This window comes from Pristiophorus japonicus, unplaced genomic scaffold, assembly GCF_044704955.1.
Source record: "Pristiophorus japonicus isolate sPriJap1 unplaced genomic scaffold, sPriJap1.hap1 HAP1_SCAFFOLD_655, whole genome shotgun sequence".
NCBI classification, from domain to species: Eukaryota; Metazoa; Chordata; class Chondrichthyes; family Pristiophoridae; genus Pristiophorus; species Pristiophorus japonicus.
In genome coordinates this window covers 198772-210146 of record NW_027254567.1, presented here as the reverse complement: position 1 = coordinate 210146, position 11375 = coordinate 198772, and the positions used below count along the sequence as shown (strand labels likewise).

The 11375-nt window shown below is 48.1% G+C and overlaps 1 non-coding gene across 1 annotated transcript; it reads right to left on the bottom strand.

The window, feature by feature from the left end:
* Positions 1 to 6413: 6413 nt before the first annotated feature.
* On the bottom strand, positions 6414 to 6486 carry trnav-uac (transfer RNA valine (anticodon UAC)). The gene has a single exon. It is a non-coding gene; the product is annotated as a tRNA-Val (tRNA).
* Positions 6487 to 11375: the final 4889 nt, after the last annotated feature.

Below are 11375 nucleotides of genomic sequence, written 5' to 3'. Positions count from 1 at the left end.
AAGCTCCCCAGCATCATGAGCGCCCAGCATGCTGAACTGTCCGCCGTAATGTACGTGGTGACCCACCCCGAGGAATTACCTACCCCGTACACGATTTGCTCGGACAGTATGTTCACCTGCAATTCATGTACGGAGTACCTGGCTATATGGTCCCGTCGCGGATACACGTCCGCTGACGGGAGACCCCTGGCAATCAAGCCCCTGCTGGAGAAAATCATGACAGCGGTGAGGGAAGAAGGAAAGGTCTACATACATAAGGTGAAGGACCATTCAAAAACCGAACCCCGTGCAGAGGGAAACCAACAGGCTGATAAACTGGCCAAAGAAGGTGCCCGCACGGGAAAGTTCTGGGACCCCTATGACACTGGTCGCATAGCAGTGGTCAAGAATAAGAACAGGGCAGCAGAGAGTACAGGGATAGCTTTGGCCCCGGACTTAAAAACAGTTCAGGCACAGGACCCGGTCCTGAAAGCTGTCCTGAACGCGCTAGCTAGAGGAGAGAGAGTAGAAGGTCCGTACGGCACAGCAGCCATTACCGTTAAGGAAGGCATGCTGTTTAAAGAGGGACAATGGTTCGTGCCACAGCAGCACCAGAGGGAATTCCTAAAACTGGCCCATGAGGGTCCAGGAGCAGGACACCCCGGGCCTGAGACCACCTGGCAACGGGTGGAACAGGCAGGATGGTGGCCGGGACTCAGGGAGGATGTCCGTGGGTTCTGTGCGAACTGCCTGGTGTGTGCTGCGAACAACCCTGACCCCCAGAAAAGGAAGGTGTCCCTAGGACACGTCAGGAGGGTAGAGGGACCATGGCAGTCAATCCAAATTGACTACATCGGGCCCCTACCCACCGCCCAGGGAGGCTACAAATACTGCCTAGTCCTGGTGGACGTGTTCTCAAAATGGGTTGAAGCCTTCAACTGCCGAACAGCCACCGCACTAGGGACAGCTGAGATTCTAGTGAAGGAAGTGTTCTCCCGGTGGGGAGTCCCACAGTATGTGGAGTCGGACCAGGGGAGCCATTTCACCGGGCAGTTATTGCAGGCAACCCTTAAGGTGCTCGGCATTGAGGGGAAATGGCACATTGCCCACAATCCACAGTCATCGGGTAATGTGGAGCTTTTAAACTACACCATTAAAGAAAGGCTGCGGAAGGAGACAGGAGACTCACCCCAAAAGTGGGTGGAGGTCTTACCGTTGGTCCTAATGGGGATCCGAGCCAGCCAGTCAAAGAGCACGGGGTATTCCCCATGCGAGCTCATGACTGGCCGGATCATGCGGACCCCCACCCATGTCCTAGCCCCGGTGCTCACAGAAGGTCAGCTCAGAGAGGTGAACTGGGACTGGTTTGTCAGGAACCTGTTTGAACACCTCAAACAGATTCACTGGCAGGCTGCTAGTAACATGGGCAGACAGCATCAGAGTAACCGATTGCTGCTAGGACCCAGCAAACACCACGAATGGGAGATAGGAGGCCAGGTCATGGTGAGGAACCATGCTCGGGTCGGGGTTTGTGAAGCATTATATATGGGGCCATACAGCATTGTCGACAAGGCAAGCCCGATGGTCGATGCCATAAAGCTGCCCCGCTGCACTAAGTGGTTCCACATCAACCAGTGCAAGCTGTACAACCCAGGGTCAGCCAAGCACAGAGGGCAGCCGGGAGGGGTGAACCGTCCTCAGGACAGGGATCCTCCATTGGCCGCCCCCGACGGTGGAGGGCCCACAGGGAATGTGGCAGGCTCAGAAACCGTGCCTTTCGGGACGGTGAATTGCAGTACTGGAGGGGCTATCCCACCCATCGTTTGGGATTCGGACGCACCCCCAGTAACCCAAGCCCTGAGAAGGACCCTCCGTACACCACGGCCAAAGATACCGTGGTCACCGGCATCTGAGCCTCAGCGATTCTACCCTAGGAGAAGGGCAGCCCGACAGGAAAGGCCGAAGGTCAGAAGTACAGAGGCCACTCAGAGTAGGGACCACCAGCCAGCCGCCTCCAGCGGTGAGGGTCTCACAGGAGCAGTAGCATCGAGCTGTCCCAGAGACAAGGGTCTCCAGCTCACCGGCTGCGGGGAAACCCTAGCATCCAGGCGGCTATCAGACCGCACCAGGCATGGGCCTGACAGGGACTAACCAGGCCACCCGGAGACGGGTGGCGGCTGTACATAGCTCTAATTTTTAGTCTAAGGTAGCTGACTGCACCATTTTACATTTTAAGGTTTAGTTTAGAATTGAGGGTAATGTTGCAGTAATGTTTAGGTGATTGTTTTGAGTTTGTCTTGTGTGTCAGCCAGCCTGAGAGCAGTTCTCAAGGGCAGGATCCAGACATTACCGGGTGATGGACAAACCTCAGGAGACCAATTGATGTTGTTTAATTTTAATCTATGTTCTTCCTTCTGTAATGTGGTTGTACGTTGACTACATGCTGGTGAATATAATGTAATTGAAATGAAATGTAACTGTGCTGAAATGCACAGCTGGGAGGGTGTAAACGTAAAAAGTTTGTACCTGTAAAGGGAAAAGTGTGTATCTGTGGTGATGTTGCATAAGTGTAATGCATATTTTGGTATTAATTTAGTTAATTTACAGGGAAGGTTATTTCTTGAGAGCCAGGAACTTTGCTCACCTGTAAGATGATACCATAAATGACATGGTATCACAGAGGGGGAATGTAGAATTTACCAATATCTCGCAAAGGTGCCTGGTACCTTTCCCCTGCAGAGGAGAAGAATTCCTTTCTGGGCTTTTAAAATGAGTTTAAAGGGGCAGACGATGCCTGCGGGGGATAAAAGGGAATGCATTCATCGAGACCCCCCCCAGTGTTTGGACTCATAGGAAAGAGAATTCAAAATGGACCTAAATTTCAGAAGCCTGAGATCCCCTAAACATCTATGGAAAGGAGCAGATCAATTTTAAGATTCTACAACATTTTGGCTGCGAAAAAGAGTTACAGAGTACAGAAGGTGGGGCTAAACTCTGTGAAGCAAATTCATGTATTAAGGATCCCAGACTGTCTGGGGGGAACTATTCACCCCCTAAGAGATAATCGAATTACCCAATCAAGCACAATGGAAATCATGGTCAGGAAACTGGACAATCCTCAAACAATGCAAAACCAGTGATAGCACATTCTCACACCCTAATCGAGTTACTGCCGACAAAGGAGACATTTGAAAATCAATGGACAGAACAGTTTAAACAGAGCCCAAGAGATTTGATGGGAGATAACAAAGCCTTTTTTGGGGGATATATCTATCCCCCAGTTTTACAAGGAAAAACTAACAGAACACAGACTGGAACTCGCACTGACTCGAACAAGGACATAGACTGGAACACAGACACAGACACAAGCAGCCTGCTTCCTCTGCAGTGAAGAAATGGAACAGTGAAGGAAACTACCAGAATTCATCAAGAACTGACCGAGCACGAGGCCCACGAAACGGAAGGTTGTCAGCAACCAAATTGACAATCACTCTACAATCTACTTCTGAATGACCCAACGGGGGAGAAATTACCAAAAGGGACTAACTAAAACTATTCCTAACCAAAGAAAGTGGGTACTTACCCCATACATCCAAAACGCAACTTAGCGTATCAACGGACGCACCCCAACCGAAGACTACGCAGTCCGAAGTCCTCTCCTCCGTCCAGGGTACGGCTCGCCGAGAAGGCCAAGTGCAGCGAACCCTGAAACTGCGATTCACCGGCAACTGTCTAAAGGGATTGGTGAGCATAGCCCCTGAACCCTCAGAGCTATAACTTAGTTAGTTGGGGTAATTGGGAGGGGGGAGGCTGGGATAACTTGTGTAAATGTATCTGCATTCTCCTCTTTACTCCATTTAGAGTTTAAGCTGTATTCTTTTCCCCACAGGCTGTAATTTGACAATTTATTCAATGTGCTGTACCCCTCAGTGTGTATTGGTCTGAGTGTGTTATTAAAGGTGTGCCTTTTACTTCTTTATAAACACAATAAAGCCATACCTTCTTCCTACCTTGAAACCGATTGTCTGTCCAAGTCTGTCACAGTCTCTTCATAATTCCAGTGTCGAGAACCAAGGGTCAGCGAGCGATTCGGAACCGCTCATATAAGGTCAGAAGGGCAAGCTGACCCCCTGAAAACCACCCCTTACACTGCCGGCCACAACTCCTTCATAACCGATCTTATTCCTCTCACTACTTCTTTACCCATGGATTCCTCGTGAGGTTGTGGTGACCTGAAATTTCTAAAATCTTAATTTAAAACTAGAACTTTTAAACATTCTTAAACTCATATCGTGCTATTATATACATCTGCCACCCGTCTCCGACTGGCCAAGTTAATCCCTGTTCTTCTCCTTCCCTTATTCAGCCTCTGGTTTGCCTGTGTGGCCGGCGGTAAGGCGGTCTGTACCGCAGGACCCAGAGTGTTCTGACTGGAGGTGTGCCTGAGTCCCACATTATCGGGGGAATGGCCCCTCTGGGGCAACAACACACTTCCCCTTTAGGTGTGGCTGCTGAGTTCATTTCATTAACTGAGGATTCTGCACAGCCGGGGGCTGTAGGCTGGGGACTCTCAGTTAGTGGCTGGTCCATCACGACCTCTCCTGTGAGTCCCTCACCGCCGTAGGCTGCCGGCTGGGGATCCCTGTCCATAGACTGATCCCTGATCTTGGGTATTCTCTAACGGATGGCCAACCTCCCGGGGCTGACCCACTGAAACTGGGGCACTGGTGACCACGGTGTCTCCGGGAAGCGAGCCGGGACAGCTTTGTCAGGAATCTGTTTGAACATCTTAAACAGATTCACTGTCAGGCTGCTAACAACATGGGCAATGAACTCAGCACTTTAGCTCGAGTGTTCAGGACAGACCTCGCCCCTGAGCATGTATGAGGAAAAAGCTCCAGAAAATATTCTCGGCCAGGGAGCTTTCCCTTGTGAGGTGAATGTGTTAATCGCGACACTGTGGAAACATCTCCACTTTCAGCACCAGGTCAGACAGAAATGTGAAGCGAGCAGGTGGACTGCAGAATCTCACTTTTAAGGAGTTGGTCGTGGTGTCAAACAAAGAGTTTCACTAAATGATTAAAAATAAGAAATGTCAAAGTCGAACATGCATCTCCAGAGGAGACTGCGATCTGAGCACAGCACCTTAAACCACTCCGCCACCCTGAGTATTCAATGCTAGATGTGGCCACCTGCAGGTTGAATTTGAACTTTTATGTCCTGACACATGAAATAAATGAGGGCAGCAGGCGTATCTCTGCCTGACACCGGGGAAACAGTGAGACAGACCTTGGAGCAAGGGTTTGGTTATTGCCAAACAGCAAAGAAAATATTTTCTGGAAGAACAATGTTGAAAATAATTGCAACCCCAACATGATTAGAACACACAACCTTTCGATTTGGAGTCAGGCATGCTACCATTGCCTGACAAGGTCCACACATGAAGTCTGAGATGTTCGGCGATATGAAGGTTTCACAATACAAGGGGCTTTAAAATCCCCGCCCATTCCCACCAGGTATCAGAAGCAGCGCTCACCTGCCAGTCACCGTATGTTTTTTTCTTAAACTTTTGTATTGTTTTCACGGGAAAGCATCATTAATTAACCCCTCACCTTCTTTTGCACAATGAAAGAAATGCTAACTGAGGGAGAGTCGATACTTCAATCATTTGGGAGTGGGCAGGGAAGTGGACCTGAGTCCATGATTGCGTCGGCCATGATCGTATTAAATGTCGGAGCAGGCTCGAGGGGCGTATGGTCGACTACTGCTCCTATTTCTTATCTTCTTATGCATGTTGACCCATTTTACACACTGTATTTTAGGAGTCTGGTTCAAAATCTTCATTGCTGATGACACCAGGAATCTGGGGCAACTTTTGTCAAATTTAACAGCACCGGTTATTCCGACCGTGCACAGAAAATAGAATCAGTAGTGAAGATAAAATCCTACGGTGCTCATTTTCAGATTCAATGCAGCAGGATTTCAAATAAAGTAAAATAATTTTACAGTGAAAAGATTTAGAAGTGTTACTTGTATTTGTGTCTTTAATTAAACTTTGTGGCGTCTGATTCCCATTCATGCCTCTGCTGAATAAGAAAGGAGGGTTTGACGTTGACCAGACTGCACTGCCCCTGATATTTGTGAGCTCATCCTTTATATTCAGTGGTTTCTCGCCCTTTGATGGGCTGCAGTGTAGCGGATATCACGTTGGCCTCACACACGAAAGGTCCCCGGTGGATCCGTTTTCTCTCACTCAAAGTTATCTATTTATTGAAGTGAAATAAAGAGCAATTAAGTAATAAGGGAGCCCTTTTTCCAGGAGAATAAATAGCAAATAAAAACAGCAAATTCTGCAAATCTCAGCAAATCAGGCAGCATTTGCCAGGAGACTCAACTCGCCTCCGATTGTTCCCATTTGGCAAGTTTAAACAAAATGTTTCTGCCTGGGATCGAACCAGGGACCTTTTGCGTGTAAAGCAAACATGATAACCACTACACTACAGAAACCACTGATACAACAGCCCCAACAGAGGGGAGCTGACCAGTGAGCTCCCTCTGCGCTGATCGGGAATGAGGAGGCTCACCTGAAACAACTTCTGTCCCACACTGAAAGTTCTCAATCCTTCTCCTCCACTGCCCTTTACAGAAATGTCACGGATCACCCAGCCACCGTGTTCACTTCCACATCCTCACAGTGGGGCCACAGAGGCTCCTACCGTCTCCCCGCGATCAGCGAACTCGCCCAGTTTGTAAAATTAAACCCCGAACACGTGCCCGGCAAAGGGCAGGAGAAGCCAGATAGTCTGTAAGCTCGGTCTATCGCAGAAAGTATTGGTATTCATGGTGATTACAGCAATTATTAATCGTCTCACAGACCTCAATTATTTTTATGCGATGAATTGATCGAGTATCGTTACCACGTCAGTGCGGCAGATCTTAACCCCTCGACCACCAGGGAACAGTTATGATAGATGTTGATATATTTAAATATATTTATATAAGAACCTGAATATCAACGGCTAGCTACCTTGACCTTATGGCGAACAGCAGGGCGTCTAACTTTGAGTGAAGTAAATTGTTCCGCAATGAAACCCATTTCATCTTTTGTTCCCTTTTAAACACGAGAAACTGAGACAGGGGGAATAAATAGAGAAATAAAAGCACAGGGATAGAGACAAGAGGAAGAGAGAAGGGGAAAGATACTGTCACCACCCAGAACTAATGCAGAAACCCCTCTGCTGCGCTCGGGGTGGCCACCCACAGCCTGGATACACTAACGGGAGAACACCAGCGGCAGGTCGGGGCCATAAAAGGAACGGCGAGCGGCCCTGGGAGCAGCTTGGAGGTCCCGGGAGACTACTCCAGGGAGCAGCGCGAGCTGGTGCAGGAGGGCGGCGGCAGCGAAGAGTGACGTCATCAAGGTCCAGGTCGGTGATTGGAGCGTGGGCAGGTACAGCAGGAGCGGCGAGATCGGGGCGAAGGAGCAGTGAGAGACTGTAGAGGGACGTGATCGGGGCCCAGGGGAGGCATGAGTTCAGGGCCAGGGGCCCAGGGGCAGCACGGACCAGCCCACACTGCGATATGTGTGCACACTGGGTCTGTGCAGCAGAGCTGGTCTCCAGTCGTCTTGTTTAACCCTTGCCACTGGACCAAGACCTCGCTCTGTCAAGCCCGTGTGATGGCTGGGGTGCAACGGCCATCACACGTTAAAAAAATCCACGCACAGGTATCTTCCACCCTTCAACATACATTTCAGGACCTGGAATATTGAAACACCTGTGAACTCATCCTTTTTTGGCGAGGAAGCAAGTCATCCTCGCTTCGAGGGACTGCCTATGATGATGATGAACTGGATTTGCTGCAGTCCGCGGGCAGCAGGTGACGAAAGCGGGCGTGAGAGGGTGAGTGACAGGTGGGCACTGCTTCTGATGCTGTCTGACCCACGGTGGGAGCGGCCGGGGATTTTAAAGCCTTTTCATTGCACCAATGAAGGGTAAATGAAACTATGTTTCAGGAACCTTCATGTTTCCAAACATGGACAATTTGCACTGTAGACCTCGTGGTGCAACAGTAGTGTGTCTGACTCCCGATCAGAAGGCTGTGTATTCAAATCATGTCGGGATCATTGTTTTTCAAAAGTTGCAAACTTCTTTGCTGTTTGGCAATAACCTGACACTTGCTCCAAGGTTTGTCTCACTGTTTCCCTGGTGTCAGGCACAGATATGCCAGATGCCCTCATTTACTTCATGTAACAAGACACAAAAGTTCAAAATTTAAATGAACTTACAGTCTGGATGGCCGAGCCGTCGAAGGTGCTGCGTTCAGTTTGCAGTCTGCTCTTAAAGCGCGGTTTCAAATCCCTTTTCTTATTTTTAGTCATTAAGCAAAACTCATTTGCTTGGCACCACGACCAGCTCCTTAAAAGTGGGATTCAGCAGTTCACCTGCTCGCTTAACATTTCCGTCTGACCGGGTGCTGAAAGTGGAGATGTTTCCGCAGTGTAGCGGTTAACACGTTCGCCCCACACGCGAAAGCTCACCGGGTGGGAATATTTTCTGGAACTTTCTCCTCATGCATGCTCAGGGCGAGATTGTTCTCCTGTGAAAGGTCATATGATCATAAACATGTAAGGATTAGGAGCTGGAGTAGGCCATTCGGCCCCTCGAGCCTGGTCCACCATTCAAGAAGATCCTGGCAGTTCTTCGACATCAAGTTTAAACATCTGGGGCGGAGCCAACAGGCGCCTGGCTGCAATCAGCGACATAAACGTTAGCTTTAGCAGAAGCACAGCGAGCTCAGTTGATACAGCGTGAGATTTTTAATCTCAGATGCTCGGGTTCGAACACCAAGTTTGTTGATTACTTTTTAACTACATTTTATGTTGCTTTCACGGGAATACATCGTTAATTAACCGATGATCTTCTTTTGCACAAATAAAGAAATTCTAACTGAAGGAGATTCCATAATTGGATAATTTATCTATGCTCTGCAAGTTAACTCTTAAACCATAAACCATTTTACACACTGCTTTCGGGGTCTGGTTCAAAATGTTCATTGCTGGTGACATCAACAGGAGACTGGGGAAACAGTGAGACTGACTTTAGAGCAAGGGTCTGGTTATTGTGAAACACCAAAGAAAATATACATTCTGGAAGAATAACATCGAAAGGAAATGTGACCCGACACCCAGAAAGAAGTGTTAAGACAGAAGATGAAATGCTGCATCCCTTTCTGCAAAAAATTCCTTTCACAAACATTTCTCTGACCGAAGCTGCACAAAACAAAAATGTTCCTTTCAAAGTCATTAAACTCCCGAATTTCCGCTTCACCGGAATCTCCTGAATCAGATGCCTCTAGTTTTGCCGACTCAATCCATGTCCCTTTGCAATGTTCTGCTTCCACCCACACTATGAAATGTGCCACTAACTTATAGAATCATGGAATGGTTACAGCACGGAAGGCCATTCGGCCCGTCGAGCCCGTGCCGACTCTCAGCGAGTCCCACTCCCCCGCCCTTTCCCCGTAGCCCTGCAATTGTTTTTCCTTCAGACACTGATCCAACTCCCGTTTGAAAGATAAGATTGAGTCTGCCTCCACCACCCTTTCAAGCCGTGCATTCCAGATCCTAACCACTTGCTGCTAAATGGTCATCTCCTGTTCCTATGTGTAAAGTCTGGGAAACACGAGATCAATTCCTGCCACACTCACAGACTTCCTAAATATAGCACCGTCTTTCTATTCTCATAAAACCAGCTCCTGAAGTGTAGGCCAGCTGTGTAGGTGAAAGCTCTGGTTATGTTCCTAACATCACTTCAATTGCAGTGTTTCCGTAGTGTAGTGGTTGTCGCATTTTCTTCACCCGCGAATGATCTTTGGTTCGAAACTGGGCGGAAACATTTTGAAAACCCGTTTAATTAAATATTAGAAAAAATGGATTTATTCATATTAATGTTTCAATATTAACAAAACACAATGTCCCACAGCCTTGCTAAATTTTCTGATATCTATGTTCAGTTCTGTATACACTCAAACTCGACACTTGAACTGAATGCTCATATAAGTATTGGAGTGGGAACTCACTGGATAACAGCACAGCTGGCAATGTTTGCAGAATATATTCGTGACACCAAAGCACACAATGACAACCTGGAACTGTGCGGCACAGTATCCTCGGGGAAAACAGTTGAAGTCCCTGAGAGGGCTTAAACCACCAACTTTTTGGTTAACAACCGAACACGCTAACCCATTGCGCCACAGAGACTGCCACAAGTGTATACTGCAAGACATCCCAAACCAGGGCGTCCGTCAGTTAAAGCTTCAGATTGCTCCAACCAGTTGGAACTTGTCCACTCTCAGTTGTACTTTTCCCAAATAAAGTGTGGGAGATTCATTGTGGATGTGTGGAAGCAGAGTGGTCCCGCACACTGCAGACACTTCCATGTCACCGCCAACCAGCTCTCCCACAACCGGTGTGATCTACCTTCCAGCCTTCTGGTGCCTTGTCTGTGACGAAGTATTCTGACTGTCCCGAAGCCTTATTAGGTTTTAATTCCTTTTCAGCTCCTGACTGCGGATATTCCTGTGATTAAACGGGAACTAAATGCTTGCAGGGACAGTTGGATTCACCATTTCTTTGCTTGGGGAAATTTCAAAGATTGAAAGTGACGCACATCAACCCCAAACCTCGTCACCTACTCACTAACCGCTACACGCTGCTCCCGTGAGATGGAAGCCCAGTTGCTGTTTCAAGCTTGAATGCAGGTACAAGCAGAACTCATTCAAAGAAAGTCCAAGTCCCTGAGGCACCTGATTATTTGCACCAAACTCCTTTGTAAAGAGTTGAGGTTCGTGTGGGGTGATTTGGGCACATCTTTCCCCACACTACAACACTTCAAACATAACTCAACGGCTGTAAAGCGCTTTGGGGCGTCATGAGTTCCTGAAAGGCACTGCAGAAATGCAAGTCTTCCTTTGCAAAATTTCTATGCAATTTCAAAACTCGCCGGCAAAATAATGGACTCGTCCAGGATTGGAACCCAGGACTTCTCACAAATTTCATTGAACTTCGACTCATCTAAAGTCACATCTTTAGATCAATGAACCAACTGCTTGACAATCATAACGGTAATGTATAGCCATTATAAAAGCAAGTTTTTGTGCGTGACTACTCTTGATTAGAGAAGCACGTGAGACTGAATCAGTGACTTTGCTTTTTCGACCTGTCTTCTGAAGCGCCACACGATCCCACTCCGACAGTCAATGAGCTGTTGGGACGTTAGTGTATCCAGGCTGTGGGTGGCCACCCCGAGTGCAGCAGAGGGGTTTCTGCATTAGTTCTGGGTGGGGACAGTATTTCCCCTTCTTTCTTCCTCTTGTCTGTATCACTGTGCTTTTAT